The 19,391-nt window shown below is 36.9% G+C and overlaps 1 long non-coding RNA gene across 9 annotated transcripts in view; it reads right to left on the bottom strand.

The window, feature by feature from the left end:
• Positions 1-16,590, bottom strand: part of LOC129927205 (uncharacterized) — a 30,715-nt gene extending 14,125 nt beyond the window's left edge. For 2 of the 9 annotated variants that reach the window (XR_008778814.1, XR_008778815.1), the window contains exons 1-4: positions 10,006-11,176; positions 8,473-8,663; positions 2,231-2,339; positions 672-1,522 (exon numbers count right to left, since the gene is read on the bottom strand). This is a non-coding gene — a long non-coding RNA (uncharacterized LOC129927205). Of the gene's footprint in view, positions 1-671; positions 1,523-2,230; positions 2,340-8,472; positions 8,664-10,005; positions 11,877-16,580 lie in introns of those variants that run through there. The other 7 variants (XR_008778810.1, XR_008778809.1, XR_008778816.1 and 4 more) reach the window with 7 other exon arrangements.
• Between the last annotated feature and the right edge of the window lie 2,801 nt (positions 16,591-19,391).

Here is a 19,391-nt window from a genome sequence, read left to right as displayed (position 1 = left end):
CATATTTAACAATGGAGTCAACAAAAACGCTAGCTGTGGCATTCATACTCTCTCGCCTTGACTACTGCAACGCCGTGCTAGCAGGTATACCTGATGACAAAATAGCCAAGATGCAATGTATTCAGAACAACGCCGCTGTGGCATTCATACTCTCTCACCTTGACTACTGCAACGCCGTGCTAGCAGGTATACTTGATGACAAAAGATGCAATGTATTCAGAACAATGCCACATGAATAGTACTTAGAAAAACAAGACAAGATTCTGCTACTACGCTCTTTTGTTAATTGGAGGCGCAGTAGCTGAGTGGTAAAGCACTTAGCTATCTGAACCAGGGGTCCCGGGTTCAAATCCTGTCAAAGACTCGAATTTCTAATTTTGGGATCTTTGGGTTTAGTGGTTGGTTGTTGTGCTGGCCTCATGACACCCTATTTAACCATGGGCCAGAGAAACAGATGAACTTTACATCATCAGCCCCATGGTCTGAAAGGGGAACTTTTTTTTTTTTATAATTATGTCATTTGGCTATGAAAACATTATTATTCACATGACTGATGGGCCAATACATTTTGAAGTAACTTTTTTAAAGGGATCTGCTTAATATAATAAAGCAATCATAAAAACTGCTTATCTATTGTATCAATGAACAAAACTATACTTGCATACATTGACCTTTGGTGAGCATCAGCTGAGGCTTGTGTAGCCCACATAATTACCAATGAAAATACTTTTTTGCAGCTGTATGTGATGAATTTCATTCCCAGCATGCCTTCTATACGTCTGCTGCCATGGCTCACCTGGTGTGGCATTGGAAGTAAGAAACTAATTAGATTATTCCAAGTCTTATAGAGTTTTATATTCTGGTGTTAGAGAGACACATTACAAATGTTAAATCAATTTCAGAATGAAATGTTTGTTAATCTTCATCTGCTGAGAGAGACAATATTTCTTTTCCAAGCTGCATTCCTTCATCACATTTACCTATCCCTTAGCATGTTAGACCATTGGGGCACCACAAAGATCTGTTGACCATCTTTCTGCTTAGTTCCTTAGCTTTAGATTTTTTAAAAACATGGGCTGCCCAAACATTATTGCCTCTCTATTGATCTTAAGAAATGCCAAGTTGTACATTAGGCACCCACCCTTTCCAGCAGCTGCCCAAAGAAATGACATAGTTGGTAGTTTAACTAGATACAGTTTTGATGAATGCCAGAAACAAAGAAAAATCTAGAATGAACTAATAGTGCAATGCAATGAGCTGTAAAACACACTGAGAACATGTTTAGCTTTTTTTTTTTTTCAATTTGAAAAATTGTTTTTAAAAACTTTTAAATTATTTGTTATATGTAGGGTTCTTGAGTTTATAAGGCTCATTTTGTCACCATTTTGTTCTAGAGTTATTTTAAAAGGAAGTTGAAAACTAAAACAGTCATAACTTAGGAATGTTTTAAAGTCAACTTACTGCTGAAAGTGTACCAGCAATAATACAAGTGTGGACAGTCCAGGATACAGACAGTTGTTGGCTAACAAGGCAAAGCTGAACTCATCTAACCTAACCTATCTTTACGCACAATATGATCGGTGAAGTACAAACTTTGATGTCAAAATGTAAATATATTAATAACATTACTCTATTTGAGTAAGGGCCTAAGAGTTTGGCCTGAACTGTGTGAAATTTGAACCAGTCACTTGGCAGCCTCATCCAGGGGCTTCTTGTCCCAGCATTCAAATCTTTTTTTCCCAATTTATTGTTTTCAGAGCGTTAGTCTCCCCTTAAGTCATTATTTAGTTGAAGCTAACAAATTTAAGTTTATACCAAAAAGTAAAGCATTAAATGTATGTTAAGTTCCCCTTGCAGACTTTGCGGTCTATGTGGTAGATGTTGTTTCTGTGACCCATGGTTAATGAGGGTGTCGTGTGGCCAACACAATGATCAACCACCTTTACGATTCGCTAACTAAAGTCAGGTACCCATTAGAACTCTTTGTTTGACTCCTGAATTATTTTCCAGGTTTAGATGGAATTAATTTTTTTTGCCATTCAGGGTGAAAAGAATGCTTTGATTAGACTTTTATAAATTTTTTGTTTATAATATAGCACAAAGCAATCATAATAAAACAAAAAATTATTTTTATATTAATGTTTGAAAATTAAAAATAAACATTTACAGACTGCGAAAAAAACCTCTAGGATCTAGCTCTAGAGCAATATAATAAAAAATAAATATTTACCAACAAGTTTCAGATGTATTTTATTGCCGGCATGGAAGAGGTAAAGATACTGACGACAGTCTGGTGCGAAGTCTTTCACATCCCAGGATCTTAAAATGGTATGACGATCCTTAAAATACAAATAAAAACTCCATGAGTCACAAACATCACAATTTTTGTTTATCTTTTAGCTCACTTGGTTACCTAAACTAGTCCATATCAATATACTTTTTATAAAGCTTTTATCAAGTCTGACTGTCTTTTTGATAAACATTGTGTACATGTTATTCTCCCACTTCCCATACTCAGATCAAGTTGAAACATAGCACTATTATTCATTGTCCTTAACAAAACATAATTGACCAAAGAGTTAAATGATTATTGGCTACATGTAATTTTAATTGGGGAAAAGTAAAGGCGGTTGGTCATTGTGCTGGCCACATGACACCCTCACTTACAATAGGCCACAGAAACAGATGACCTTTATATCATCTGTCCTATAGACCACAAGGTCTGAAAGGGGAACTTTCCTTTTTTATGTGTTCTTACAAACTGACAGGAGAAGGGATGAAAGGCGGAACACTGGTGCCTCAAAACCAGTTTAGCTTTGTGTTGATGGGGCACGTCAGCCTAAATAACGCAACCCATCTAGGAGAAGGAAGACTCTGACTACAAACCTCCACTCTGTGGCGATACTCCCCCATGTGGGTATCAGGGCTAGGAAATGACCAAGAGAAATAAATAACCCCACTGCCTTTCCATTTGCATTTCACTAAGTGAATAGTAGTGGACCTTCCCCCCCTCTAGGTGCTTTTTGACGGAGGTCTGGATTGCACTACACCAGACGGAGGTCCTTGTCTCACTACATACTAATACTAGATATAAATCCATCATAAAGTGTTTTTTTTCTGGATCTGGTGAATGTGATATCGTGAAGGGGCCTGGATCCAGGATGTGACGATTCCACAGGGCATACCCAGGGCACAGTCAACTTTAAGCTTTCTACTGCAGAAAAGTTCCATTTGGAGAGCTCTATGGATGGCGGAGAATGGACCATTGGCCAACCCCACCTTGTCCCATGGATATTCCGGTTACAGTCTTCAGACCTAGATGTTTCCTTTTATGTCAGTATTGGAGAAAATTGCCAAGACCGAAAACTCCCTTAAAATACGGGGACTATATATTTATATATTTTTAAAAAGCCTGAGGAAACACCCAGCCTACACTAAATGCCAAGGAATTTAACGAAAAATCCATATGAGCTCAGACATCGCCTCGTAAAAGGTCTGCGCATGGTAGTTTCTTCCAGGACTGCCTGTGATAAGTCAGCTACTGGAAATAAAAAAAAGACTAGCAGCAAACACCTAAACCTTTTGCAACTCAACATCTTAGGCCTACAAAACAAGACAACAGAACTCCAACACATACTCAAGAAGCATGATATACACATAGCCCAAGAAAAAAATAAACATCACAGGCTACACACAGTACAGATGCCTTTGCACCAAATGCCAGGGAATTATGACCCTCATAAGAAACGACACACAAGCCACAGTAAAACAAATACAGAACAATACAGACATTGACACGCAGGAAAAACTTCTTAGGAGAGGAGGAACAAAGTACACCATCAAAAACTACTATTGCCCACCATCATCAAAAGCAAAAATAGACAAACAACTACCACACTACACAAGGACAATAATAGCTGGCGACGTCAATGCACACACACCTTCCCTAGGCTACCCACACTACAACAAGTGTGGCAAAGAAATATAGGATGTAACAAATGCCTCTAACCTACAACTTCTGCAAAACAAAACTTCACCTCCAACTTTCCTCAACAGAGCACACAACACAACTAGCAGACCTGACCTAACTTTTATCTCTACAGACATTACCGACTCTTCTAAAATAACAGTACTTGAAGACATAGGTAGTGACCACAGGCCTATACTCCTCAATATTGGAACGCCAGGTAGATACCAATCCAACAAAACAACTAGATGGAACTATAAAAAAGCTAACTGGGCAGCTTTTTCACAAGAAACAGACACAAGACTATCAAGCATAATTGAGACAGATGTCAAATCAACCTACACAACTATAGTCTCCAACATCTTACAAGCAGCAAAAAAACACATCCCTCGAGGCCAAGTTAAGAAATACAAACCTTTATGGACACCTGAATTAGATAAATTAGTAAAAGAAAGAAACATGGCCAGGAAGACTATAGAAAAAAAACCTACTAGAGAGAACAAGACAACGTACAACAAATTGACATAACTTATAAGATACAAAATTAAAACAGAAAAAAAGAAAAAGGCGACCACAACATGCGAACAACTAGATCTAAACAAGGATGGTCGAAAGGCCTGGACCCTTCTGCACCGGTTAGCAGGAAAGAAACAAATAACAAACCCCAAACCTATAAAAGGCACTGAGGACATAATAACAGAAAACCTTAAAAAGGCTGAAACCTTCAATAAATATTTTGCCAGCATTAACAAGTCAAAGCCAAGAAAACAACTGGACCAGGCCTTCAGTAATATCTTAAAGAAAGAAGAAAAGCTCCAACAGTCAACTGTCAGACCTTTGACACTCCCTTCACTCTACATGAGCTCAATACTGCCCTAAAAAGCCTCAAGTCAAGAAAATCCCCTGGACCCGATAAAATAACAAATGAAATGATTCGGGGAATAGGACCACAGGCCCAAAACTGTATACTAACTTTAACTTTATCAACCATACATGGAAAACTGGAGACATACCACAGGAATGGAGAACCGCAAACATAATACCCATTTTAAAGAAAAGTAAACCACCTGGAGACTCAAAAAGTTATAGACCAATATCTCTATCTTATCTTGCTAACTCCACAATGCATAAGCTGGCTTCAGGAAAGCAAGTAGAACTGAAGACCACCTCTTTCGTTTTATCCAGAACACAGTAGAAGGGTTTCATGAAAACAAGCACACTATAGCAGTATTTATAGATTTGCAGCAAGCCTATGATAGAGTGTGGAGAAAAGGTCTATTTTTGAAGATGAAAAAAATGTACAGCTGGATCAGGGCCTTCTTAAAAAACAGAACCATCCAAACCCGATTCAAAGGTGCCATCTCTAGTAAAAAAAAGTTTGGAAGAAGGACTACCACAAGGTTCAGCCCTTAGCTGCACTCTCTTTCTAATCTTCATGAATGACCTTCCGGACCTCATTTCGGTCAATAAGGCACTTTATGCAGACGACCTTTTAATTTGGACTACAGAGAAATATCCAGTGCTGACTAGATCCAAACTAAATAGAGCCCTCACAACTATCTCCACATATTCAAAATTATGGAAAATGGAAATAAACAAAGAAAAGTCAGTTTATTCAATCTTTAGCCACAGCAACAAAACAGCAAAAAGAAACTACATCCTAAAAATAGACTCTCAGCCAATAAATAAAGAAGAAAATCCAACATATCTTGGTGTAAAACTAGACCAAAGACTGTCTCTAAAACACTTTATGGCAGATTTAAAAGAAAAGGCATCACAAAGATTAAACATAATAAAACACCTAACAGGAACATCGTGGGGAGCTGAAAAGAAAACCTTAAGACAGTTATTGGAGGTATGAGAACTACTCCCATAGCAGTCTGTGAAATAGACTCCAATATTGAACCTCTTAAGTTAAGGCGCAACAGAGCAGCATTAGAAGCTATTGAGAGATACAGAAGGTTGGAGGAAATATAGGAAAAACAAACTCTGATCCAACTTACTGACGAACTAGCCCTAAAACACCACCTGGTTTTCAAACATTACACCCGGACTAAACTACAAACAACCAACCATCAAAACACATTTACTAAATAACACCTTAACAAACGAATCAAATCCACTGAAGCTCAAAGAAGGCACGCTTGAAACAATCGAAAGCTATCAAAAAACAGCTATCCATATTTATACAGACGGATCGGCTTTCAAAGCTACCATCAATGCTGGTCTTGGTGCCTTCCTGATCTTCCCTAAAAATAAACACTTTGAGATAAGCGCACCCTGTGGCGATTACTGCTCAAACTTCCAAGCTGAAATTGAGGCAATTACCATAGCACTTCAGACAGTGGAAAACAAATTATATGAAGGAGTGCAACCACCATCAGATATTGTTGTCTTTACAGACTCCCAATCTACTCTGCAAGCACTTAACAGCAGCACCTCAAACAGCCCAAGAGAGTTGACAACACTCATTGTGATAATCCACCAGATGATATCAAAATTAAATATCAATATCACACTACAGTGGATCCCTGGACACATTGGCATCATGGGAAATGAAAAGGCAGATAAGCTATCAAAGGCAGGTTCATCTATGGAACAACCAGATAGACCTGTTAACTACCTCACCCTAAGATCAATGTTAGTCAACAATCACAAAGAGGAGTGGCTCAACCAATGGGCATCAGGAAACACAGGCAGAGCCATGTACAGAGAAATTACTACGCCTAACAAACTGGACAGTATTAACTTCCTCCCCCGCAAAGAACAATCTACAATCTTCCAACTAAGAACAGGACACACACCACTATTAAATTACCACCTGAACAAAATAAACTCCACACAACTACCCCTTTGCAGATACTGCGCCCACCCCTTTGAAACCGTAAACCATATCCTCCCTAATCCACCTTAGGCAGATCCTACTTCCACTACAGCCCAACATAACCAACACCCTGTACGGCAGTGCTGAACAACTGAAGAAAACAGCACACTTTTTTCCTTGGCACAGTCTGCAAAAGAGCTCACAGCTCAGCAGCAATAAAGCTGGCTAGAAGAAGAATGCGAAAAGTGAAATAGAACTAACAGTATTGAGATAAGTGCCAGTAAATGTGCAGCTATTTTATAAGCTTTGTTAATTTTTTTATTTTGCTTGTTACATTTCTTTCTTATTAGAGGCTCAATGTATTGAGAAACTATATTGTGATCTTATATTTCTGTATTACAACATTGTTTCTTTATAAAATCAACTTGTCAAGATGTAACCTTATAAATTGAGAGTTTTAATTCATTCTTCTTCTAGCCACATTTTTGTTGCTGACCTTTAAGCTCTTTAGCTGCCCACTTTTCCTCATTTAGACCTTGTGATCTATAAGACAGATGATGTATAGGTCATCTGTTTATGTGGCCCACAGTTAATGAGGGTATCATGTGGCCAGCACAATGGCCTTTACATTTCCCCAACTATTACCAGGTACCCATTACAGTTTTGTTGACTCAGGAGCGCCCTTAAAATCCTGAAATTAAAAACCTAGTCATCACTCGGATTCAAACTCGAGACCCCTCAGTTTGAAAGCCAAGTGCTTTACCACTTAGTCACCACAACCTGTCCCATAGAAAAAAATGTGCTGTTGACTTTTTAGCTGTTCTACACTGCCATACAGTCTTGGTTATTTTGTGGTAATTGGTTCTGTCTGCGATGAATTAACTTCTGTGAAATTTCCTTTATTAATTCACTATTGTATTTATTATATTTCTAAGTAAAAAGAGAGAATGGTGTCAGATCATGTCTCAGTGGTTCAAGTGTAGTTACATAAATAATTTAGTGCTCTTGCCACTAGTCTGGAGCATAAAATTGAAAAAATTTCAGAAACTCAATGAAGTCTCATACAAACTAGAAAATCTTGATGAATTTTATTTTTATTTAATGTACATAATCCAGCTCAGGCTTTAAAACAGTCACAAAAACAGTGTTTCTTGTTTTAAACACCAAAGAGTTGTTTTTTTAATATTTGGCATGTTCAATAGAAATGGAAGAAAGAAAGAAAGAAAAAGATTATGCTTGAACAAATTTGCTTCTTTAATATTTTGTTTGTTATTTTTTTGTTGCCAGTTTCAACGTGACGCTAAATGCTGAAACAATGAACAATGCATACATATAGCATATGTGAAGCACTAGGGTCCACATTTTTATAAGAGAAATTAGTGAATTATATAAACACAATAAGGGACTGTAACAAGCAGGGCAATAACCAGTAACCCCAGAAACAGTCTTTATATATGTAATATGTATGCATCATTCAGTTTCGAAGTGAGACTGCAATTTGTGTTTTCAGTTAACCAGGAGATTATTGCAAGCTTCATTCAAAGACCAATGTCTGAGTACCACTCATGGAATCAAATTTTTAGACAGTCTTACTTACATGAGGTTAAGTGAAAAAACATGAAGTTAATCTTAAAAAGAAATTTAAAACAAAAATCTAACATAAAATGGAAAAAAATCTTACAGTATGTGCTTTGTCTTGTGTTAAACGAACAGCCAAAAGAAGCAAGCAAAAGCTTCATCAGCTTGACACCACATCAGGTCCACATCTTTTAGTGCTGATCGCTTGATGTACATGACTCTATCAGACCTCTATTAGAAGACTTGCTTACTGGTTTCCAACTCACGGGGACACAGCAGAATTACATCACTATTCTTGAAAAAAAAAAAGATATATAAGGTTAAGCATTCTGATAGCTGAATTAAACATTTTTAAGTTTCTTGGGTTAATTTTTTCTTTACAACTAATCAAGTTTTCAGTCCAATTTCTTTTGAAATATAGACAAATGGTCAACATCTTAACAAACTATATTTATTACGACTGTTTCTTATTGCCTTAAACTCAGATTACTCTGCTAAGTCATTGGTTTCCCTTGCTGATTCAGGCAACCCATATGAGGTAGGCATTAGAGTTTAGTGGACTCTAAGGCATCCTTGATTCCAGAAGTTCAAAACACAGTCTTCACCTGTATTTGAACTCAAGATCCCTCAGTTTGGAAGCCAAGCATTTTACGACTCAGCACCCATGCTCCCAGGTATGTTTGTAACTAATTTTTATTACATGGTTCCCTGGTCATATGTTATGCACTCTGGGATCCCCACCACCCTAGAGGAGGTTTGGATTACTAGATAAACTACATTTTTCAAGGAACATAAAAAAAAACTTTAAAAGAAACACTTTTTTTTGATAACTAAAATCTAATTTTTCAACTAATTAATTAATTAATTTATAGCTTTTATATAGTGCAACTTTCATGCTTATAGCATGCTCAGAGCGCTTTGGCTCAATCTCATTTGTGGACCAGTAGGGGGTAGTTATCTGGGAGAAGGTTTTCCGTGCTGCCAATCTCAAGCGTACTTAGCCTCTAGATCCCACATCTAAAGGCAAAGATTAGTTTTAAATACTGATGAAAATAAATTTTTATAATGTCAAATGGCCAAGTCAAATACATGTCCATGTGTACCTGTCTAGATTATTTGTGTAAAGTTAAAGAACAATGTATAACTAAGAGACATTACAAAATATTATTAACTTAGCTTCATAATGAAATATGTATATGATTGATTAATAAGATTATGAAATACATAAAGATTATTTATTTGATAATGCCTAACTATATAACATTACATTGTGACATGGTGACTGAGTGGCTTCCGAACCAGGGGAGGTTCTGGGTTCAAATCCTGGTGAAGACTGGGATTTTTATTTTGAAATCATAAGGCACCTATGATTCCACCCAGTTCTAATGGGTACCTGACATTAGTTGTGGAAAAGTAAAATCGGTAGGTCATTATGCTGGCCACATATCACCCTTATTAACTATGGGCTACAGAAACAGATGACATTTACATGATCTTCCTTATAGATCACAAGGTCTGAAAGGGGAACTATAAAATTACATAGCAAAATTATGAAATAACTGTAAAAATACTTAGCTAGATTATGAACTAATCCTAAAAATACTTAGACTAGATTATGAGACTTGAGTATGATTACCTGGCTAGATATAAAAACAAATGCCAGGCCAATGGTTAGAATCATTAAGAGTCGGCCCAGCCAAATGTCAGAGGAAACATCTCCATAGCCAACAGTGGAGAACGTGACAACAGCAAAATTGAAAGACTCAAAAATTTTGAAGTTTGAGCTGCTGCTTCTCTCTGAATGTGTTGAATAGTGCAGATATTTGAAGGAAGGAAATCAAAAAGAAAACTTAAGTTAACTCATGTAAACCTATGTATATTTATGTTTATTACTGACAAAGAAAATAAGGCAAGCTATTAACTCAAGAAACTGGGTCAGAGAATACATGGTCACTTAGTTATAACTAATTATTTATTCAATTTAACTCACACTCTGTCAAAAACTAACTCTACAGCACAATTTCTAGAGGCTATATTTTAGATTCTGATAAAAACAATATTTAGGCTATATTACATTTTACACAGCACTATATCTAGTCTATGCTACATAGCACATAGACACACACACACAGATTTATTTATTATTGTTCTTTGGAATATACATATTATAATTAATAATAGCCAACACAAACGTACTTAGCCTCTGGGCCATGCTTCCCAACATATGTCTTGATCTGTAAGTCTGTTAATAAGAGTAATACTATGTGTACAGAAACAATCAATCTTCTGATCAACACAAACTCAACAGACCCAGATTAGACATATTATTGATCTAAATCAGACAATATGAATAATAATAACAATTGCTAGAGTTCTTAATGTCAAACGTGAAAAAGCTAATGAAAACATTGTTGCTTATGTAATGTGTCTAGAAGAAAGTGGACTCTTCTAATAAACTTGTTCTGAAGCAAATAGTCAAACAAGTTTGTGATACTCGCTATAGCTCTGCATCAACAATTGTACACAAAATAAAACTAAATGAATCTGAAAATTGACACAAAGAGATGCAGTGATAAAGGAACTGCAACATCAACAAAATACAGATGACATCATATGTAACATCCTCTTGAGTGATAGTTAAAAAAAAACAGATTAGATTTTGCTGTGTTATTAGAGATCACATTAATGTGAGACACTTGAGACTTATTTAAAGAGATAGGCAACTCATTTATTAAATGTTTTTGAGTTCAATTATTGTGCTTTGGAATATGTGCTTTGTAGCCTAGATATAGTGTTGTGTAATATATATATATGTAATATTCTGTTCTACAGAATCTAAAATATAGCCTAAAAATAGTGCTATAGGGTTAGTTTTTGATATATTATATTGCATTGAATACTAGAAATACAGTTGGATGTCTGCCTGTTCATATGGTAATCGATCAGGCTGACTGTGTATTTTACATGTTTCTGATATTCCTTCAGATTTGAATTTTAAAAATGTATTTTATCCAAGCCTAAGGATTGCAGGAGATGATGACAGGCTGAGTTTGAACCCAGGACCATTAAGACCAGCAACCAGGCAACCATCCTGTCATCTAGATGTTGTTCCAAGTTTTAACCAAGCTCATCCTCTGCCATCCAGCGAGAATTTTGGGCTTGGTTGAAGAAATGGTTATTTCTGAAAGATGCGATAGGGTTAACTGTGTGTGATAACCTGACAAATGTGACCCAGGCCAGTAAAACAGTTCAGCGTACTGTGTTGGTGTACAAGGGACAGTGCTGGTATGAATGTTACACATAAATATGTCCCATGTGATTTTTGGGGACCAAACTGTCAGTCTACCGTGAAGTCGGTCTAGGGACAGTGAATCCTTGAGTGAAGCAGTCACAAGCCCAGAATGAGATAGAGAGATAGTTTGTTATTAAAGTACCACATTATTTTGGAACTCTTGTTGTCAAGTTCTTGAGTTAGATGTGTTCTGTTGAGCAGTGTTTACAGAAGGCCTGTTAGAGAGAATCGGAATTATTACAATATACAAAACCAAATAAATATTTTTTTTTTCCAATTAATATCGAGAGAGGATTCTCCAGACAGAATAATTATTCTTTTGCCATTTCTTCACTAAACATTGTGTAGGTTGAAGCTATGTGTTCAAATTGATCCAAGTAATTTTCAAGAGTTTCCTCTTTGATGTTAAAGTTATGGAATTTGGAGATGTTTGTTGGGTCGATATATTAGGGTTTACTTTGGCTGCTTCTACTTTTGCTAGTTCTATCCATTCCTCACTTTCTTTTTGTCTGAGTTCTAAGTCTTTTAATTCTTTTTGATGAGCTCGTTGAGCTGCTCTTTCATCTCTTTCTCTTATTCCCCTATATCTGTTTCAAGTTTATCCCTCTCTTTCCTTTCAGCTTTTTCTAATTCTAATTCAATAAATTGTGAGAAATGTGTGGAGGGATCCACAAAGGCTATGGCACCTTACCTGAAAATAAAGGCAGCTATCCAGAGAGTTGAAAGGGGCAGCCCTAACTACTTTGTCATATAAAAAACAAATACTGTTATGAAAGCTTCTACTCACAAGAAAACCTGGACAGATCTCAAAGGAAAACGGCCTCGGCCTGAAAAAGGACATGCAACGTGCAAAGCCTTTATAGAGCAGGTGCGCTAGCTAGCCCAACTTACTGAAGTGTTAAAGAAATAAAGGATACCTCTTGAGGCCATACAGGAAACCAGGTGGAAAGACATAAAACCTGCTTGTTCCTCTGATATGATGTTGTCTGCTATCAGTTTTAGCCGGTTTAATATGATTTTTAACAGTACTTTGCTGGGATGACTTATGAGGCTGATGGTGCGATAGTTTTGACAGAGTTGTAAGTTGCCTTCCTTTGGAAGGGTTATTATGAGTGATTGGGTCCAGGGTTTGGGCCAATCTCCTGATTGCCAGATCTTGTTGCAAATCATATAGAGTGCGTTTATCATAGTTTTTCCTCACGCCTGAAGAAGTTCGCCAGGAATGTTGTCAACTCCGGCTGATTTTCCCTTTTTCAGGGTTTTTACTGCTGCTGCTACTTCTGAGCGAAGAATCGGATAGTCATCAATGTTGGAAACTGCCGGGACATTTAGTATCTCTGGATATCCTGAGATTTCAAAGTTATACAACTCTGAACAGTATTCCTATGTCGACTCTATTGTATTTTTTTCCATTATAAAAAGAATGTTTTTGACATTTTTGTTAGGTTTTATTAGATCTAATTAGTTTTTTCCTGTGAAATTAGTCATAAAATTGATTTTTTAAAATAACTGATACAGAGTTATATATCCCTTCTCTAAGCCTGTCTTTGGTGATAGATAGTTTCTGACAACTGTTTAGTGGTGAAAGGATTAATATAGACTAGATCTATTATATTGTTATAAACCTGGTGGTGGCACAGATGGGGGTAGTGGTGTGAGTGTAGTCAGCCGACGCAAATCGCCCCAGGCCAGCGCTAGACGAGCGGTCAACCGTGACGAGTTACAACGGTCAGCCGAGACAATTGTCAACACGGCGGTTCGGGAAGGATTGACGGCGGTCCGGGAAGGATCGACGTCGTGAACAGAGCTCAGGAGCGTCACGAGAGTTGTAGTCATCTGACCACCTAGAAACGTCGAGCGGCGTTCTGTCCGGTTCGAGAAGGCCAGTAGGGACCCTATATAAGAGCGGAGGTGTCGCAGTCAAGACGGTTCACGGCAGGGGTTCAGAGCCCGGTTCACTACAGTCCGGTCGACTACAGCACAGTTCAGCGGTGTGGTTCTGTACGGAGCATTACGACGGTTCAGTGCGGAGTACTGTCAAGTACAGTTGAGATGGCTGGCGTCTTGATCTTGGTCTGTGATCGAGTCCGACACAACGAGCCTAGTGTGTGAAGTCAGTCCTGAACTGTTGAACCCAGTGCAAGCCCGGAACGAGACGTTGAGGCCAGTGCAAGAGTTGATACGGCAGAACGGTGTTATCGGAGAGATATTTGTACAGTGTACGTGTTGCCAATTGTACAGTATTGGCTGTTATTTATCGACATTAAACTATTACGTTACTTTGGAGCCCTGAGTTGTCAAGTTCTTTAGGTTGGTGGTGTATGGTGCAGTTTGCAGAGAGCCTGGATAGTGAGATTCGTAACAATATAATAATATATAGATCTCTAGAGATAGATTAGATTGATTAGATCTAGATCTATAGAAATCTATACTAAACTGACTAAACGGTATAATTATAATACTATTATAATGTGTATAACATAGATCTACTGACTAGATGACTACATTATCTAGATCTATAACTAGTTAGTAGTGTAACTATAATTTAATAAAGTATAGACTCTATAATATAAAAATATAGTATAAATAATATTAATGGACCTCATTCACCAATCGTAAATAAACACATTTAGCCATGGCATAATATTGATAAAACAATAAAAAATATGTATCACGTGACAGCCACTATGGATGGCATACTTTGTATAGAGGATATAGATAATCACGTGGCTAAATGTTGTTTGTTTACGATTGGTGAATGAGGTCCATTAACTATATTATAATTTTATTTAGTATGAAAAAATATAGTATAAAATAGTAGTATTTTAATTAAGTATAGTCTAGTGACAATAGTGATGGTATAGTCAGACAAAAAGTACAGACAGATACTCAGATAGTGTGAGATAGTCATACTATTTTTTGTATTATAATTAAGTATAGTCTAGTGACTATACTCAGACTAATAGTATAGACAGATAGTGTAAGATAGTCATAGTATAATGATTATGATAATAATGACTATTGTGATTGTCTAGATCTATAGTAATATATTTTATATAAATAATAATAAATTATAATAGATCTTTTATAAACTAGATCTAGAGTAGTTTATGCTATTTGGACACCTATAGGCTAAAATTTCAAAGTTTGACTTTGACAGCGCATTATTTGACAATGTTTCGACATAGAAAAGAAATAAGTATCAAAATCTTCTTTAGTTTAAGTTTAAGGAGAATAAGGATGACTACTTATATTTGTACCCCTAACCTATATTTGTTATATTTAAGGGCAAAGAGGCCATGTGTTTTCATTTAATGCAGACAAATTTGACCCACATTATTTTATTCCGGAGACAATAATTTATTTCAGACAGTCTCTATATTTAGGCATCAATAATTCTATATTAACATTAACTAAATTTGTGTTTTTTGTTTATTAAATTAATTTAATAAATTTCTAATACAGATGATCTTTTGTAGTATAGTACAGGTTAGGATAGCCATTCTTGCCTAAATAGCTGAATCCTCTATATTCTCTCTCTATAAATCTATCTAGTAGGTGGATGGACTTCATCATGGATGTAACTGGCAGTGGTGTGCTACTAGGTGGTGAGTGTGGTGACATGATAGTCAGATGGATGGCTGCCTGGTCGTGCGATCTGCGCGCTGGATTGTCGTTTGGATTTATCGATGGTCCCGCGTTCAAACCCTGCCCGCTCCCTCCCCCGTCGTCCAGCCGGAGGTTTGGACTAGGAAGTAACTATCTTCAACTCTGAAGGAACATCGGGAACATGTAAAACAAACAAAACATACACGGATGATGCAGAGGCAGGGAGCAGTAGTGGTGTAGTTAAGATGTATTGGATGATACACTAACTTTGACACCTGGCTCAAGAAGGAGATGTGGCTGCGGTGTGACATGATTGTCATACACACTAATGTGGCAGCAACAGACAGGGATGTAATTTAATACTTTTACAGATTCTGCCACTATCATTGAGGGCAAGCAAAATAGTTCATATTGGAAAATTATTTTCGACCTGGTGACTTATTACATCTACTTACTGTTGCCACAGTTCTATAACCAAAAAAAGTTTTGTGCTAACTTCAATCTCAGGTTTCAAAATAATGAAAAGAACAACACAATTAAATTCATGCATTTGTACTGAAAATTGTATTCATATATATCTCTGAAAATTAAAAAATTACAGCCTTTTTAACAGAAAAAAAGTACTTTTTCTGTCTTTTTTTTTTACACGTGGTGCCTCGTCATGAAGTGTAAAATATTTTCTTGGACTTCTATGTATAATTTAAAGGTAAAATAAGTAGTAACAGGTAATCAAGCATCTCTGTTTAAAATTGTATTCAATTATCTCTTATGGTTCAAAAGTTACAGTCTTTGAAATGTGAAAAAGTACTTCTTCGCTTCGTCGATCGTTTCTTTTTTACAAGTAACCTCACTTTAAAAATTAATAAGAAAATTTCGTCAAAGTCTATCCCTTGTTTGAAAGTAAAATAAATCTCAGGTCATAATCATGCATTTCTTGTGAAATTTTCATGCAAATAACTGAAATAGTTTATAAGTTACAGCATTTTTATTGCAAAATTTCCCTTTTTCGGTCACGAAATATTTTTAGAAGTATAGGCAAAATTTTTGCCACTAAAATTGCTATAACTTCTGTTCTAATTATCTTATAAACATAAATTAGGTATCAATAAATTCAGTTTAAAGAGCTCTATCTATATGATATCAGTTTCATTACAATATATTGAGTTTGAAATTTTTATCAAAGTACCTAGTCTAGATCTAGTCTAGACCCTGAGTAGACACCTAGCTTAGTCCCGAGACCTAGATTATAGATAAATTGAAATTCTAAATTAAGTAAATAATTTTAAATACAAATTACTTGACTTACTTACCCCAATCATTATTAATATTTTATATCCATATTCTACAGCTGAAACATTAATATTCCCATTAGAATCTTATTCTATTAAAGCCTACACATAAGCCTAAATATGTTCCATTTTAAAGGCTAGCAAAAAAAAAGTAATTTTCAAAAAATCTAAAAAATCCATTCCAACATGCTGCAGACAGTGCAGAGATACCGATAATATGAGATAAACATCTAAAAAATAGCTTCACTATCGCTCTTCTATGTCAGAGTTAGTAAGGGTATAAATAGTTATTTAAGTTATTTAAAAACTAGCAGTGCGTGCGTAAACGAAACAACCCAAAATCGGCGACTCTAGTCGGCGCCTTCGACATAGAGGTCACGCTTTAGTTGTCTACCTTCAGTGAAGTCCAGAAGGGCGTCGACGCCGTAGGCGCCATTATCCCATTGGTGGTTAGAAAGGCTTTTATCTAACTACCAGGCCTGGACGTAGGGCTCTTCACCCCTGTCCTGTCTGAGGGCTCCCAACGGTAGACGGTCATATCGATTGACTGGGCCAGACCGGACCGGGACGTCAGGGCCGGTCCTAGCGATTGCGGGGCCCTATGCGAAACGGATAGTGCGGGGCCCAGTCTGGTAAGGATAAGGATAATAAGTGCAAATTGCATTTTATTCATTCTTTACCAAGTAAAATACTTCCAGCAAGTTAACTTTACGAACCTTGCGTGTAACGAAGTCATACAGTATATTCTCAAAATTTTGTTTCTTGCATAGATCACGCTCAAAAGCAATAGCAAGTATTGCCAAATCGTTCAATATATCTTCGTGAATGGTTGACCTCAAGTAATTGAATGACATCACAATATGACAATTTTGTCTTTTTTTTTTCAGGAAATTTCTTGAGCCCGTAGAAAATCCAGAGGCCGCGGGAACCCTGAAATATAAGTTGTAATGGTTTATTTTAATAATACACACTTAATATTAGCGCGGGGGCCTATGAAAGTGCGGGGCCCACTGCTGCCGCATAGGTTGCAGTGGCCTAAGACCTGCCCTGCGTGACGTGTACACAGCGCACAGTCCCCGTTCCTGGGCCCCACTCGCTACAAGTGGCCGAGAACAGTGCTAACTGAGGGGAGCTTGTCTCATATTCCTATACTGTAACCGCCACTGTTCCGTGCAAGGACCGCCACTCCAGCTAACGGGACACTGATGACGGCCCCCTTGTGGAACGGCGTGACGAACTTATTGGACTGGGTTCCGGGCGTTCTTTCCATCCCAACCCCGAGTGAGAGAAAAAAAACAACAAAAGCTCACCCAGGGAAGCCCGGCCGGGCCTGGTTCACTACTCGTACTTAGACTATCTAGTCTCCACCCACTAGACCAGGGGTGGGCAACCTTTTTGTATCGAGGGCCGCATTAACAAAATTTTGGGAATGGGGGGCCGCATATATATATATGTATGTATATGTGTGTGTGTGTATACTTACAACTTAGAAAAATACGCTAGTTAACTGTATAATGTCTTTTAATTCATATTTATACTGTATTATACATTCACTTTTCCTTTTTTTTCACATTCTAAATTGAGGAATTACTAGAGTTAGCAATTTCTGAAACCAATTTGACGATTTTTTTTTTAATTTGCTATAGTCTTTTCATATTGCAACATTTCACCACAAATGTACAGTTGTACTTAATGTGAGGAATTTAACTATTTACACTCGTGCGTAATGTTCCTGAATTGTGGAACTAGCTTTCTAGTTGCTATACTTGTGACTGCTGTCAAATTATAGTCATTCACCATCGACCTGTGATTACACTTGTTTATTTTCCACAAGAAAAATACTTGTTCACATATGTATGTGTACCAAAATAATTTGTAGGGAAATTTAGAATTATTTTTAATAGATTAGCATTTTTATATGTATATACTGTGGGTACACATAATTTCTGTAGGTATTCGCGGGCCGCATAAAACACTTCAGCGGGCCGCATGTGGCCCGCGGGCCGTAATTTGCCCACCCCTGCTTCCATCGGAGGGCCACGCTGAGGCGACGGGTAGCTGAATTCCTCCGGAGTTTCCACCACTAGACGTTTCCACCAGAGGGACACGCGACGGGTAGCTGGAATTTCCTCCGGCTAGTTGACCACCAGTAGCGGCGACTCCCGGCCACTCTAGTTGTCAAATGGTTAAATATTGACTCTATAGCTTGCCATACATATATTAAACATAGATGAATAACTATGTTTACATATAGCTTGCCATGTTTGTGTTTCAGACGTCAATAAGATAAACTTCTTGCGGAAGTAATCTTTTTTTTGTAATTCGTATTTATAATTTTAAGTTCTCACTTCCTGGTCTTCGCTTTAAATGCTCTAAATTTTAAATTATCTCGAATTATGTAATTTGAGATCGATCTAAGTATGGGGGAATACTAACAAAACAAATATAGATCAATAATCTAGGCCAGGCCCTAGGCTATGCTGACATAGTTTGAACGTAGAAATTGTGTACTCTATTAACTTACCCACATTTTAACATGTTCAGATGATTCGTTTAAAAAGGATTTTTCATTGAAAAAGTCATTGTGATAGATAAATAGATAAACTTAGATACAGGAATTTAAGTTTGTAATGAACATATTGGTTTTCAGAATACGGACATAGATTTTTTTGAGTGATCTTGCTCCTCGTCAGCAATGCAAATTACCTGGAACAAAAAGGTCTTTCAGAAGTACTGGATACACTATCTGGACAAGAATAGGAACATAAAAAAGGCAAAATATGAAAATACTTTTAAAAAGCTTTTCTAGGGTATGGGGAAGAGCTCCACACT

Source organism: Biomphalaria glabrata, chromosome 7 (assembly GCF_947242115.1).
Source record: "Biomphalaria glabrata chromosome 7, xgBioGlab47.1, whole genome shotgun sequence".
Classification (NCBI taxonomy): domain Eukaryota; kingdom Metazoa; phylum Mollusca; class Gastropoda; family Planorbidae; genus Biomphalaria; species Biomphalaria glabrata.
Note: the sequence above shows the minus strand (reverse complement) of the source record. Positions and strands in the feature narration are given on the sequence as shown.